Here is a 13,852-nt window from a genome sequence, read left to right as displayed (position 1 = left end):
GGAGCGTATTTGTCCGGGCGTGATCATCTTGACTTTCTCTTGGGGTAGGAAGAGATTGAACTGGGAAAGGTCTAGGATGGTGCGCAGGCCAGCCTGGTTGGGTTTGGGCACCGTAAACAGCCAGGAGTAGAAGCCCTCCCCTCGCTCCCTAAGGGGAACCGGTTCCACAGCTATGAGGAGCAGAGGTTTCTGAACCTCGGCCTTGAGGGAGGGTGAGCCCGACAGCTGAAAAGGAGGGTTGAGGGGTGGGGTAGGGGGTAAAGGTAAGCGGAAGCCCGCTCGAGCGACTGACAAGACCCATCTGTCTTCTGTGATGGTCTTCCACGCCTCCCAATGAGACGCAATGTGTCCTCCCACCGGGGTGTCGTGCGAGCACGGAAACCCTCATTCAGCGGGTTTATCGGTGGCGGCGCCACCTGAACCGGATGAGGAGGCTGAGGAGCGGGAGAAATACCGCGTACGCTGTGGTCTACGGCGGTTATTCCCCGCAGGAGTATCCAATCTACTATTTTTGCGGTCGAGGAAGCCCCTAAAACCAGAGGAAGGTCGACCTTGCGACAACGGCCTTTGAGTCTTGAAGGGAGGTTTAACCAGAACAGACAATGATTTGGCTGTCTGGGTGCTGTCTTTGGTTTTGGTGCATGTAGCCATGCTTGCCGAGAGGTATCAAACCCTAGCATCAGACCCCGAGCCGAGGTGTCTACGTGGTGAGCTGCAGCCTCCAGGAGATCCTGGGCCAAGACCCTGGCATCGGAAAGGCCTCCTCTGAAATCCTCCAGCTTCTCGACTGGAATGTGCTCCTCAAACTCCGACAGACCTCCACATCCGCATGTTAGCTCCCGCCAAAATCAATTCTGCATTGGCCTGCCTGAGCTGCAAGGCCAAATTGGCAAAGATTTTCCTCCCTAGGGAGTCCAGGAGCTTGTCCTCCTTTCCCAAGACCTGAGTCGCCGTCGCAGAGTAGGAAGCTGCAGGTCTGGATTGCAACGTGGCCGCAACCACCACTGTGGAGGAGGGAGGCGGACGAGACGACAAGGCCACTTCTTCCGAGGAATGTAGCCTGTACCTCGCGTCAATCTTTTTATTGACAAAAAGTCCCGAGTGTGGCTTTTCCCATACTCTTCGGACCTCGGCCAGAACGTCCTTCTGCAAGAACAGGCCGGTACGCTCCAAAGGAGACAAGGTGAACGCCCCAGAAAGCACACCCTCCTGCGGAGCAGGTGCCTCGGGCATCGGAAACATCTAAAAAGCTCATCATGTCCAGTACCCGGTCATGAAAAGCTCTGGTAGAGCGGGGCAGGTCCTCGTCGTCCTGATCGCCTTGAGGGTCATCTGACAGGTCCAGCCCCTGCTGAGCCGAGTCAGGCACTGCCTTGTCCACTGGGGACAATGGTGGCACAGGCGGAAGCGCAGGGGGAGGCACCACGGGCAAGGGAGGCGCCGGTGGAACCAACGGGTGGACGGGTGGAGCCGGAGGTGGACATATCTCCTTGAAAAGCCCCTTGAAATATTCCCTCATGGGGTCGGTGCGCATAAGCGCTTGAAATTTACCAAAAAAGGCGTTCTCAGGAGATTGCTTCGGAACCTGAGGAGGCCTCTCATGAGGTGGACAAATCCAGGGATGCAAAGGGGAAGGGTGCCACACAGGCCCCTCCGCTGACGTATCCACAAATCAAGAGAGCCGCCCCGGCGGGCAACAAAATATTCACCCGAAGGACCAAACCCTACACCAGGGGCCGATGGCGTAGTTGTAGGGGTAGTACATAAAATGGCCGCCGTGGTTGTGGCGGGAACGGGCGCCATTTTGTCTTCATCTGAGGGGAACAGCAGCACGTGAGGAAGTGAGGCAGGGGTCCCCGTCGATGGATCAGGGGTCTTAATTTTAGCCTTAACGTAAGGAACCTCGGCAGAGCCGGTATTATGAGGCCTGGAATGTTTCTGCGACATACCAACCGCCAACTGAGCCTTCGAAGGAAGAGCCTCGGCACTGCCAGTAAAAGAAACTTTCGTCTTTGCCCCCTCAACAGATCTGGTGTCACCACAAGAGCGGGAACGGTGCGCTGTCACCGACAGGGCCTTGCCTGGCCCCTCAGAACTGTTGGTAGCCTTAGCCTCTGTACGAGGGACCTCAGACCTAGGCCCGGCAGAAGCCTGATCGGCACAGGCCTCGAACATGCGTTCTGTAACCTCAAGCCCAGCCAAGACCTCGGGGCGTACCCCGGTTTTGTTTTTGAGGGAAGCCGAAAGAACATCCTCGGAGCAAGCTCCGGTACCCCACGACTCAGTAGAACTGGGTCTACACACAGCCCCCAAAGGAGGGGCCTCGGAGTGTACTCCGGTGATCACAGGCCCCTTACGGAGACCCTCGGAGAAAACTCTGGTAGAATTATTAGGCCCGACAAGCACCTCAGGGCGAACCCCGGTAAAAGAGCAATCAATGCCCCTCCCGGCTCGAGAGGAACCCGGAAAGGTATCCCCCGGCCGGGGTGCTCTGAAAATCAAAGAACTTACTGGGCGTTTTTTCTTCTCGTCAATGAATGCCTGAAAATGCGAAGGAGGAGTCTGTTCGAACACCTCCTCCCACTGCTCCAACCGTCGTTGAAGAGCGCCGGACCGAAAGGGAGTCACAGTAAAAACAGGAGTCCCAACGGTGTTCCGGACCCAAACACTCTAAACAAAGAGGATGGGTATCCGCCCTTGCAAAGCGACGGTGACACGATGAACAGTCTGGAAAATCTAGTTTAAAAGACAGGCTAGTAAACGAACGCTAGCGAGAGCCACAGAGGGAAAAACGGAAGAAAATCTTCCAAGGATGCAAGTGCGTCCTGCCCCGATTGTGCGGAGAAAAGGACTGATGGGCGATGCGGAGCCAAGGTGAGCGGGGTTACGGCCGCGTGCCGGGCCCCGCGCAGGAAAGAGGAGGGACACATTTTTGAAAAAAATGTGGATGCTTTTTACAAAGTGCTCCGGTCCAGTCCCACAGGATGGAGAGATGCCCATAAGTATGGAGGAAAGGGGACGGGACGTAGGAGTATGGTTAATTAGGGAAGCCAGAATTTGGCAGCAACTTACCACATACCTTCCAAGCTCTAATTAGTACACATTTGTTTTGTGTTTCAAGAACCACAAAATGGTTGTTTATTTGCAAAGAACACAAATCACTCGAAGGAACCACCTTTGGGGGGGAGTATTTGCACCACCCTGAATATAAGACTACAAGTGATAGCCCCACAACACAACCTGCTTGCAAAAGGCCTTTTAAATATTGTTCCATTCTTGTAAGGCACTGCCTATGGCACCAACACAAAAGATGTATTTTTACTATAAAAATATGGGCTACGCTTTTCTTACCTTTCTGGTGACTCTTCGTTTGGTGTCAAAGTCAGTGTGAAGGTTCACTCTTTCCTGTTATCGTCCTCTACAGACACATTGCAATGTCTACAAAACAGACAAAGAGCAACTGATTACCCACATCAATGTGCTTAAGTAACTGGAAATATTTGTCCCACCGGAACGGGTAGGAGAAATATTACTGCCAGCCACTTGCTAAGAAAAAGCCCTGCAATCAGGGACAGCATCCGGGCCTTTCAGCCTTTTCATTTGATAAGGGCCATGAGCCTCAGGGATGTCCACAGCAACTTCCCCATGTTGCCAGCTTACAGGGTTATACAATAACAGCAATTTATATATACTTTTGTTCTGGGGCTTAATGCCTTAGCTGCATTTGCGGGTGCCCTTCCGGCCCTCACTTCCCTTGGAGTATACAGAAGTGTTATCACCTCATTGCCTTTTCACACGGGTTCCTCCAAAGCAGGCACTTGCTGACATAGGCTTAACTTTTCAGTGGGTATTATTGTTTCAACTTCCTGCTGCCTGGCCGTTTTGTGATATTCGGTGGCGGTTAACCCCCCAGATTGTTTTTGTCATTTCATTGGGTAAAATTGATGTGACATCTACTGTGATGTCATCATATTCTACTTACCATTTTTGAAACTGGTCCCAGAATGTTGGCATGTCACAGTCTTAGATTATCTAGATGGATAGCAGTGTGTTTCAAAACTGCAGTTATCTGACATACGAAGATGTTCCAAAATGGATCAGGTGTCACTGGAACCCTGGCTTTCAGTCTCGCGATTAAATGCTTGTGGCACCTTAATCACGAGACTGAAGGAATATCTACGGCCCTCTGCAGCACCATGCTTTTATTAGTGCAGGGCCTGGGTGCTTAGAAAGTGGCAAATATTTCCACCCACTTTCTAAGCACCCAGGCCCCGCACTAATAACAGCACGGTGCTGCAGAGGGCCTTTAGATAATCCTTCAGTCTCGTGATTAAGGTGCCACAAGCACTTTACTCACGAGACTGAAAGCCAGGGTTCCAGTGCACCCTGAACCGTAATGGAACGTCTTTGTAATGCCCATCAGGCCACCATAGGGTGACCACATTTAAAAAGTAAAAAACTGGGACATGGCAACCAACATCAAAATAGGACTAACTCTTGAAAGTGGCTGTCAATGCACTACACTTCAGTAGCGTTTGGAGGAGAAGGGGGTTCAAGTGTTGCTGTTCAAAGAAACACATTATAATACATTTATTACAAACTGGCCCCATCTTAATTTGTGAAATAAAGCATTTCTTCTGTGCAATTTATTTATTTATTTGGATTTGTGGAGCGCACGTCAGCCCAGGGGCATCGTGGCGCTTGTTCCAGACATATCTTAGTTGCATATACATGAGTGATACATAATTTACAGGAGCAAGTATGACATTTGTACAAATTTACAGTGCAGTATATTTACAAAGTTAGCGAGTGTCACATGTTATTGTGCAAGGAAAGAGGTCTTCAGTTTCCTATGAAAAATCGGGAGCGAGTTCTCCGCTCTAATGTCAGCAGGTAGAGCGTTCCAGGACTTGGCAGCAATGTAGGGGAAGCTTAGGCCACCAGCTTTGGCTTTTTTGATGCGTAGGATATGGAGTAGGTTGGTGCATTGCGTCCTGGTGGGGCGTGAGGAGGGTTTGGAGATGGTCTCCGATAGGTAGGACGGGGCGGAAAGAGGCGCATTTGTGTGTGAGGGTGAGGATTTTGAGTGTGATCCGCTCTTTAACTGGGAGCCATTGGGCTGAGTGTCTGGCGTGGGAGATATGCTCTCTTCTTGGGATGCTAAGAGCGGCCGGAGAGCCGTTCTGAGTGACTTGTAGTCTGTTTAGGTTTTTAGCCGATGTGCCTGCTAGGAGGGCATTGCAGTAGTCCAGTTTGGCTCCAATGGTTGCTCTGGCTATTGTAAGGCAATTAGGTTTTGAGAGGTATGGCTTGATGGCGTTTATAAGTTTGGTGGTATGCGCAGATGAGGAAGTGATTGCGCTGACTTGTCTGGTCATTGATAGTGAGGAGTCTAGGTATACCCCCAGTGTCTTGACAGCTGTGGATACGGGGATGATGGAGTTGTCAAGGGAGAAGTTGGCGTACAGTTTTTCTAGTTTGTCTAGGGTGCTCTGTTGTCCTAGTATCATGATTTCAGTCTCGTCTCCATTAAGGAAGAGGCCATTGACTGCCATCCAAGCCTGGATGATGGAGTAGATTGTGTGAAATGCCTTGGCGTCTTTGTGGTGTGAGTCTGAGAGGGGTAGAAGTACTTGTGTGTCGTTCGTGTATGTGATGGGAGGAAGGTAAGTAAGTGGGCACCACTTGTTTAAATTCACTTTCAAACAGATCAAAAAAGGTTGAGGTTATAAATCATCTTTCAAAAAAATTCACAGGAGCTGGCTACGATGAGTCTGGAGACACCCTGACTCGTGGAACACAAAAATATACAGAAGACCAGGTAACAAACCTGGCCACACAGCGGCTGTGTGGCCAGGTTTGTTACCTGGTCTTCTGTATATTTTTGTGTTCGTGTATGTGATGCCATGTGAGTCAAGCTTGTCAAAGAGAGGCTTAGTGAACAGGTTGTAAAGTGTGGGTGCAGTGCAGGATCCTTGAGGGACCCCGTAATGGATTGTCGTGGGTGTGGCGTTAGCAGTGTCTGAGAAGACTTTCATGGCTCTTCCCTCGAGAAAGGAGGTGATCCAGCGAGCTGATTCTTTAGAGAAATTGGCTGAGTGTGTGAGGTGAGGGTCTTGTGATCAACCAGATGGAATGTGGCTGAAAGATCTAGGAGGAGCAGTAGGGCTGGCTTTCCCTTATCCATGATTTGGGTGATCTGATTCTCCAGATCCACCAGGGCTGTTTCGGTGCCGTGTCCTTTCCGGAAGCCCGATTACCTGGTCCCAGGGATGGAGTGGGTTTCCAGAAAGTGTTGGATTTGGCAATGTGCAGCTTTGTCCAATAATTTCAAGAGGAATGGCACTGTGGTTATCGGTCTGTAGTTGTTGGGTTGTAGGGGGTCGAGGGTGTTTTTTTTTTTTTGGAGGGGTCGGACCCAGGCCTCTGAGGCTGGCTGGGATAATGCCTGATCTAAAGGACGCATTGATGAAGGCTGTAAAAAGCGTCGCAAAGCGGTCTGCACAGTCTTTGATGAGCTTTGGCGGGCATATATCGCCTTTACAAGGGGAGGGTTTGAGATTTTTTAGTAAGTTGATAACTTCTGGTTCAGTGACGTCTCTGAAGGAGAAGTCAGGTATGGTGGGCTTAGACGAGGCGGTTGTGGAGTTGGTAGGCTTGGTTCCTGTATTTTGAGGTAATGCTTTGCAATGGTCTTTGATTTTCTTTTGGGGAAGGTCAATTTTGTGTAGCATGGCTGCTTGGATACTAGCACACCAGGCTTCATCTTTGATAATTTCATCATCAGGTGTATTGGGGGGGGGGGCTGATGGAGGAGGGGGTGATGAGCTCATTAAAGATGGCGAAGATTTCTTTAGAGTGTGATTTGGCATTGGAGATTCGTGTGTTGAAGGCATTGGCTTTGGCAGCGGTGATGGCTGCCTGCAAGCTATAAAGACCTACTACAAAAAACAGAGACCACTGCAGTTTCCAATGGGAACATAATCTTGAGAAAGGGGGACAGTCCCAGCAAAACCAGGACATCTGGTCCGTAAGCCTACAACATAGCCTGCTTGCAGAGGGCATTTTAAATATTCTTTCAGTCTCGTGATTAAAGCGCTTGTGGCACATTTAAGCACTAGACAAAGAAAATGCAAAGTGCCTTCTGTAGCAGGCTATGTTATTAGTGCGGGCCTGGGTGCCTAGAAAGTGGTAGTAAATAATATTTCTCCCCTCATTTGGGCGGGTGAGATATTGTATACTTCCACTTTCTAAGCAGCCAGGCCTGCAGTAATAGCCTGCTTGCAGAGGGCATTTTCAATTTTCTTTCAGTCTCGTGATTAAAGCGCTTGTCGCACCTTTATCACGAGACTGAAAGAAAATTGAAAATGCCCTCTGCAAGCAGGCTACGTTATTACTGCAGGCACGGGTGCTTGGAAAGTAGCAGTAAATAATAAATCTTCCGCCCATATGGGCAGGAGAAATATTATTTACCGCCACTTTCTAAGCACCCAGGCCTGCAGTAATAACCTAGCCTGCTTGCAGAGGGCATTTCAAATATTCCATCCTTCTCGCGAATCACGAGAAGGAACCAATATTTGAAAGGCGATTAGCCAGCATGCCATTTTACTGTGGGGCTGGGTACTAGCAAGTGGCTGGAATTAATAGTTCTCCCACCCAAATGGGCAGGTGAAATATTTCTTCCTAGCCGAGGGCACTTGCTAACACCCAGCCCCGCAGACAAGGGGCTCGCCCTCCTCCACCCTCCCCTAAGCACCCCAGCATGACTCCTTACCTCGGTTGGAAGCTGGGTTTGTGAGTGGAGCTGGGGTGCTCCTGCTGAAGTCTTCTCTGCGTGACTTCGAAGCCGCCCGAGGGCCAGGCTCATACATTGATACAATGTATTTAACCCAGCCCGGGAGCTGCTGCCTGCACACTGTCAGTGCACAGAGTGCAGAGCTTAAATAAAAAGGCACAGTAATCTGTGCCTTTTGAGCTCTGCACTCGGTGCCATAAATCATATCGCAGAAACTGCGACACGATTCCAAAATTAAAACGCAAACCAGCCGTATCGCATCGCAGATGCCGCTTATTTTATGCCTTGCAGTTATGGACCGCAGAAGGGAGTTCCATGATAGTCTAGAGTCAAAGAAACTGTCCTTAAGTATAATTCTCATGGCTGTAATGGGCTCAACACCAATTAAGTTGGTTTGGCAAGAGGAACGTTTTGTACCACTTAAGGGCAAGCCGTTCATTGTTATTAATCAACATGCACAGTGTCGGGAATCACATTGGCCCGGAATTGAGCAGTCGGTGCCCCCTGTAATGTTACTTTAACAGGCAATGTTAGGCACTTTTTTTTTTTGGTCTGATGAAAATTGAGGGTTTTAATACCAATTTTAAAGAAATCAATTGTATATCATTAAGGAAGCAAATATATATACACTCTGCCAATAAGAGGTTACAGTGGCTGTATATAGGTTTTCGGAGGTAATAATGCAGCTGATCAGCAGAAAACTGCTAGAACATTTTAGGCTGCAATGAGCTTCATGACGACTAATTATGTTTGTCTATACATTTATTTTAAAAACTAATAAAATGTATTTACATAGTTATTACTGTATTTTTGTAAATTTTGCTGGTGTGCGTTTGATATGCGTTTTATGTCTTTATTTCGAAGCATATAAAAAACGTCAAAGACTGTTGTACAATAAAATTTAAAACAATTAATGAAAAAGGGCAGCTAAAGGATACCACCAGCTAAGACGGTATAACCACATATTTAAGGGCTGGGTATCCAGGGTGTAGACGGAGCACCAAAACCCTCTGTTTCTTTGGCCATATGCCGGTCCTCCAGCCATGACGACACTGAAAACAAGTAGTTAGCACAGCAGGTGCTTCACAGTACAAATTCACCTGTTTTAATCTCGTGCTACACCCCAGCCCATGTAAGCAAAGGGGTTTGTCACCAGCAGTCTGCCAGTAAAGGAGGGACAAGAGTAGCCTCTGCAGCAACTCACATCCTGCACTGAGAGGGTTTGGTCTCACTCTTCTCCAAATACTCCGGTGGAGTCCTACTTCTCATTGGCAGTCAGCATGTCACTCCACAGACAGCTAAGGGCTGTGCGACAGATGGGTTAATGGAGGTGTAAACCATCTAACCCTTATTTATTTAGATTTTTATAAAGCGCTGCATGCCCACAGGCCTCAGAGCGCACACAAAACAAGACAGACCACAGAAAATCAAGAGTAGAAGTAAGCAAATACAGTGGAACATCAGCCCAAGCATTAGGATTAATGAGATGGGTCTTGATCCTTTTTAAAAAAATTCATTCAGGGTTTCAATTTTTCTCAGATCAAGCGGAAGAACATTCCAAGCTAAAGTAGCCTAGACATCAAAGCTGGTACCACCAAAAGGAACCAGGTTAAATCTAGGCTGATGCAGTCTAGCCTGTTCCCGAGACCTAAGAGCACAACTGGGCCAGTACATGGAAACTAGTTATGAGTGGTGGGGCCTCGCAGTGCCGTCCTGGTATTGGTAACATGATCGCGTCCGGTCAGCCCACAAGTCGCACGCACTGCCCCATTTTGAGTCACCTGCAGTGCTGTTATGTTTGCTTGGGACGTGCCAAGTAGCAGACTGTTACAATAGTCTAGGCGCAAGTTAACCAGGGCAGTAGGGCGATATTCCTGGGAGAGATATAAAGGTGAATTTTGGCCAAGTAATTTGTTGATATAACTACAGGAGGCCTGAGAGTGTGAGGCGTGAGATTTCATTGTCAGCTCAGCGTCAATGACATCCAGAGTCTTGACACTCTTAGACACAAAAATATTAGTATCTGCGATGATAAAACTTTGATAGTTTATAGCAGGTTTTTGAGGCTTTGGCCCTGATACAACAATCATAAGCTCATCTTACTGGTGTTAAGAGCAAGAGATAGCTCCCATCCAAGCCTGGATGGCACCATAGATTGCGTTGATGCCTGCCAAGTCCTGTGTATAGACACCGGAGAGCTCCAAGACCACCTGGGTATCCTCAGCATAGTTGGTATACCGGACAACCAGGTCGTCGAGTAGCATCAGAAATGGCAGCATATAAATGTTGAAGAGGGTCGGCAAAACACATTTCTCCGGAGGGACTCCACAGGATATAGCCACGGGAGCAGAGATTGCATCGTCAACAGCAACTCTAGAATTGCGAGGTCCTAGGAAGCAGGCATTCCACTGTGCGGCAACGCCAGAGCACCCAACCAGGGCCTTTAACCTGGCCACCAACAGAGTGATCGACCAGGTCGAAAGCTGTTGAGAGATCAAGCAACATCAGGAGAGCTGGCCGACTTTGTCCACAATGCTGGAAAGATTGTACTTTAGATCCAGCATGGCCTTCTCTGTCCCATGTTTAGATCTGAAGCCGGACTGCTGTGGTTGGCAGTTACCCAAAACACTTGAAAGTGCTTCACATTTTATATTTTACTAAACTCTTTTTATATGTGTTGTGGCTGTTTTGTAAGTGTTGGGTTAGTTGATAAGGGTCCCACAGGTAAAGAGAAGTGTGAATTGTGCGTGCCATTTTGGTGGCTGGGGTGACAGCGATGTTGACAAAGTGCCAATCTAGCATGAATCCAGTGTAGCTCATGGGAGTGAGCTACGTGTTATTTTTAGTGTTTGTGTTTTAGTTGATACATTTTCAAATTGCATGTGCGCAGCAAGATAAATGTCAAAACTGCCGATACAATATAAACGCAATACAGGTGCGTCAGGCCAAATAACGCTAAAAAAACAGGCAGAGAGGAGCTCTACATGTGTATGCGAGGTAGAAGATATGTAATGGGAAAATCAGTGTGAGGGGATGCAGTAGTCCTGAACATACATGTTTAAGTACATATACATGGGTGTCTCTAGGGAATGAGGTTTTTGGGCAGCATGCATGAACATACAAATCTGTTTTGCTGCAGAGTTCAGATAAGTTGGGAATTGTGCGGGCTAAAAACCTGGGTTGGGCAATTGAACTGTGTGTGACTGAGAAACTATTTTTACAAGGTTGGTGAAAGACAGCAGCAGCTGCGATGAATATCAGATGGTCAGTTTCGGACAGGCCTCTTATGGCCTAGGTGCATTTTAATGAGGAGATGCAATCTCTAAGTATATAGAAGTCGGTTATTGAATCACAGGAAGATTCCGGCCACCTGGTAGGGCTGGATTTTAGGGCCGGACAATTAAACCGAATGCGGGTTGCTTGCGCGGAAAGGAGCACCGATAGATCATGGGTTTTCAATAGAGGTGTCAAGGAGTAGGTTGGAACCATGTGGGCTGGAAGGGTAAGTTGTATAGTTTAGAATGAAATGTGGACGCCAGCACGTTTGGACGATAAAACCACCAACAATAGATCAAAAGGAAATTTACTCTCCTCCTCTTCACATCAATGGTATTTTCATAGAATAGCAGTGTGCGTCACAAGTAGGAGTAAAGCTTTCTAACCAGATGGAACCTTTCATAAGTTAAATTCTTTGTAAGTTGTGTAAACTGTGTAACTAGGAGATGAGGCGATGATCAAATATGGAAAGGCCCCAGAGAGGGGTGTAGTATAAATAACATGCAATTATAAAGTTAAAGAGAATGGTGCTTAGATGAATGTGAAGCAAGAGAAGGTCCCAGTCACACAGCGCCAAGAAAATTGCACAGTAGAATTCTAAGTCTGGAGTTTATTTGGAAAGACAGCCTGACACGTGTTTCGAGCTTTAGCTAGCTCTTCAGCTGAGGCTGTAGTGTCACATAAATTATTAAACAATGTTGTCACATTAAATTAAGGTTGATAACCAAATTATATAAGGTTGAACATGATAGGGCAACACTACCATGTTACCAGTTAAAAGTTGATGGAAGCAGGGCGGGTTTGCCGAAAGAGTGTTTGTGCTCTGCATCATACATCAGGCAGGACTTGCGTTATGATAGATGGAAGCACTTCTATTTAAGCTCATCTAAAAGGGCCGCAGCTCCTTTCCTTGTTCAGCCACTAACTGCCCAACAGTTCACACAAAAATTCCACGCCTCTCGGGGTTCTACTGTGTTCCAGAAGGAATTGTGACATAGCTGATGGTGGGTTCATGATTACTTTGTACAGCATGAACTATATACAATAGAACACTTCTTCCCTTACAATGAGACCCTGAAAGGATTTAGACAACTTATGTACAGTAAAACACACCTTGGACAGAGCAAAGATACACGAAGCAGCAACCGTGAATTGTTACGCAAGGTCACCTGGAAGTTTTAGGATGTTGTGCTCTTTACCACTGTCTTTATTCCAAACAGCTCCTTCTTCCAAATGAATGGCCTTGCCAAGATCGTCACTCACGACCCTAGCTTTGGAAATGTTAGAATCAGTTTTCCTCATCCACATTACCTCCGACTTCCTGGACATTGACACCCATCATTGACAGGGCGCCCCGCACATCCAGGAACTAGAAACGTGTTGGGCTTGCGAACTTGCATCAACTCGAATGGTGTCACTCCAGTCACTGGATGTGGAGTGTTCCTGTACTGGCACACCCTCCAACACATCTCCCTTCTCCAATCACCACCAAACTGTACCAACATTCGTATGCCTCCGATTAGAGTTCTATTAAATCACTCCACACAATGTTGCTTTGTGGATGCTCTAGTGCAGTTCTTTTTTGTTTAATACCATTCTCTTATCCACACTTGAAACTCCTTGGAAATAAATTGTGGACCATTGTCAGTCACCACCACAGCTGGCCACCCTTATCTCCAAAATATGTGCAAGAAACACTTCAGATTCAGTGAGGCGATATCCTTGACAATACCAACTTCTGGCCATCATGTGAGTAAATCTATCACTACCACAACATAACAATCTTGCAACTAACGGAAATTCAACGGACCCAAGCAATCAAAGGCAATGGTATCCCCACACCATCTTGCGGCTCTCTGGTAAAATCATGGGGGGGAAGGGGTGTCTTTGTTTCCAATATTTTATCACAGTCTTTGAACTGCTCACACTCTCCAATTCTCCCTTCAATAAACTGGTCCATCCCTGGGCTCCATAAATCAATTCTAAGGACTACCTTCCTGCAGATTCCTGTATGGGATTGATGTCCCAGATCCACTACTTTTTCCACATATACTCTGATACAGCCAGACACAGGCCCCCTACACATTATTCCATCAATTATACACAACTCTTTGATTCGTTCTCCAACCCCATCATCCGTGTTATAACTCCACCTTAACTGAGTCACCTTTTAGCTTCCTGATATACTTTGTCCTGATCACAAGCTTCAAAGCCACTCATCCTCTTGAAGAGACTCCTCCACCACAAAAATATCCATGATGCACTCATCTCCTTGTCCATCCACATCATACCACCTCAAAAGGCTTCTTGGACAAACATCTGGTACTACATTGTCTCTCCCATTTACATGTTCTACCACAAACTCCCAAAACTTGTAGTATCGTAATCCACTTAGAAATGCACCTGGAAACTCCATCTAAACCCTTTTTATTTAATATGGCAATCAGGGGCTTATATCAGTCGAACTATAAACTTTCTACCATACAGATGGACTCTGAATTTCACCCTTTCCCACGCTCCAGCAGGTGTGTGTTGCGTGTGCAGACCCCATTTTCAGCCCTGAATTCTATTTAAAATAAGATTTTGAGCCCCCCAGCCTCCTGCATCCAGTCATCATATTGCCTTCCTGATTCCCGTCTCCTCCACCCGCCCATCGTCCCCGATTGGCTGCACCAGTCCATCGACTCGTAACATCCTTGGCTGCTTTCCATCCCACCCTCCAGGAGGTGAGTGTTGCGTGTGCAGACCCCATTTTCAGCCCTGAATTCTATTTAAAATAAG

The 13,852-nt window shown here is 47.4% G+C and overlaps 1 protein-coding gene across 5 annotated transcripts in view; it reads right to left on the bottom strand.

Moving 5' to 3' along the window:
* The window catches only part of SLC7A6 (solute carrier family 7 member 6), an 874,508-nt gene that overhangs the window by 796,450 nt on the left and 64,206 nt on the right, over positions 1 to 13,852 (bottom strand). The window contains exon 1 of one of the 5 annotated variants that reach the window (XM_069653657.1): positions 3,352 to 3,439. The exons of the other annotated variants lie outside the window; for them this stretch is intronic. The gene's annotated coding sequence lies outside the window, so the exon portion shown is untranslated. Of the gene's footprint in view, positions 1 to 3,351; positions 3,440 to 13,852 lie in introns of those variants that run through there. 5 annotated transcript variants of the gene reach the window in all.

The sequence above is a fragment of the Ambystoma mexicanum genome, chromosome 1p (assembly GCF_040938575.1).
Source record: "Ambystoma mexicanum isolate Mex_15411 chromosome 1p, UKY_AmexF1_1, whole genome shotgun sequence".
Taxonomy (NCBI): Eukaryota; Metazoa; Chordata; class Amphibia; order Caudata; family Ambystomatidae; genus Ambystoma; species Ambystoma mexicanum.
This window is presented reverse-complemented; position numbering and strand designations above follow the sequence as displayed.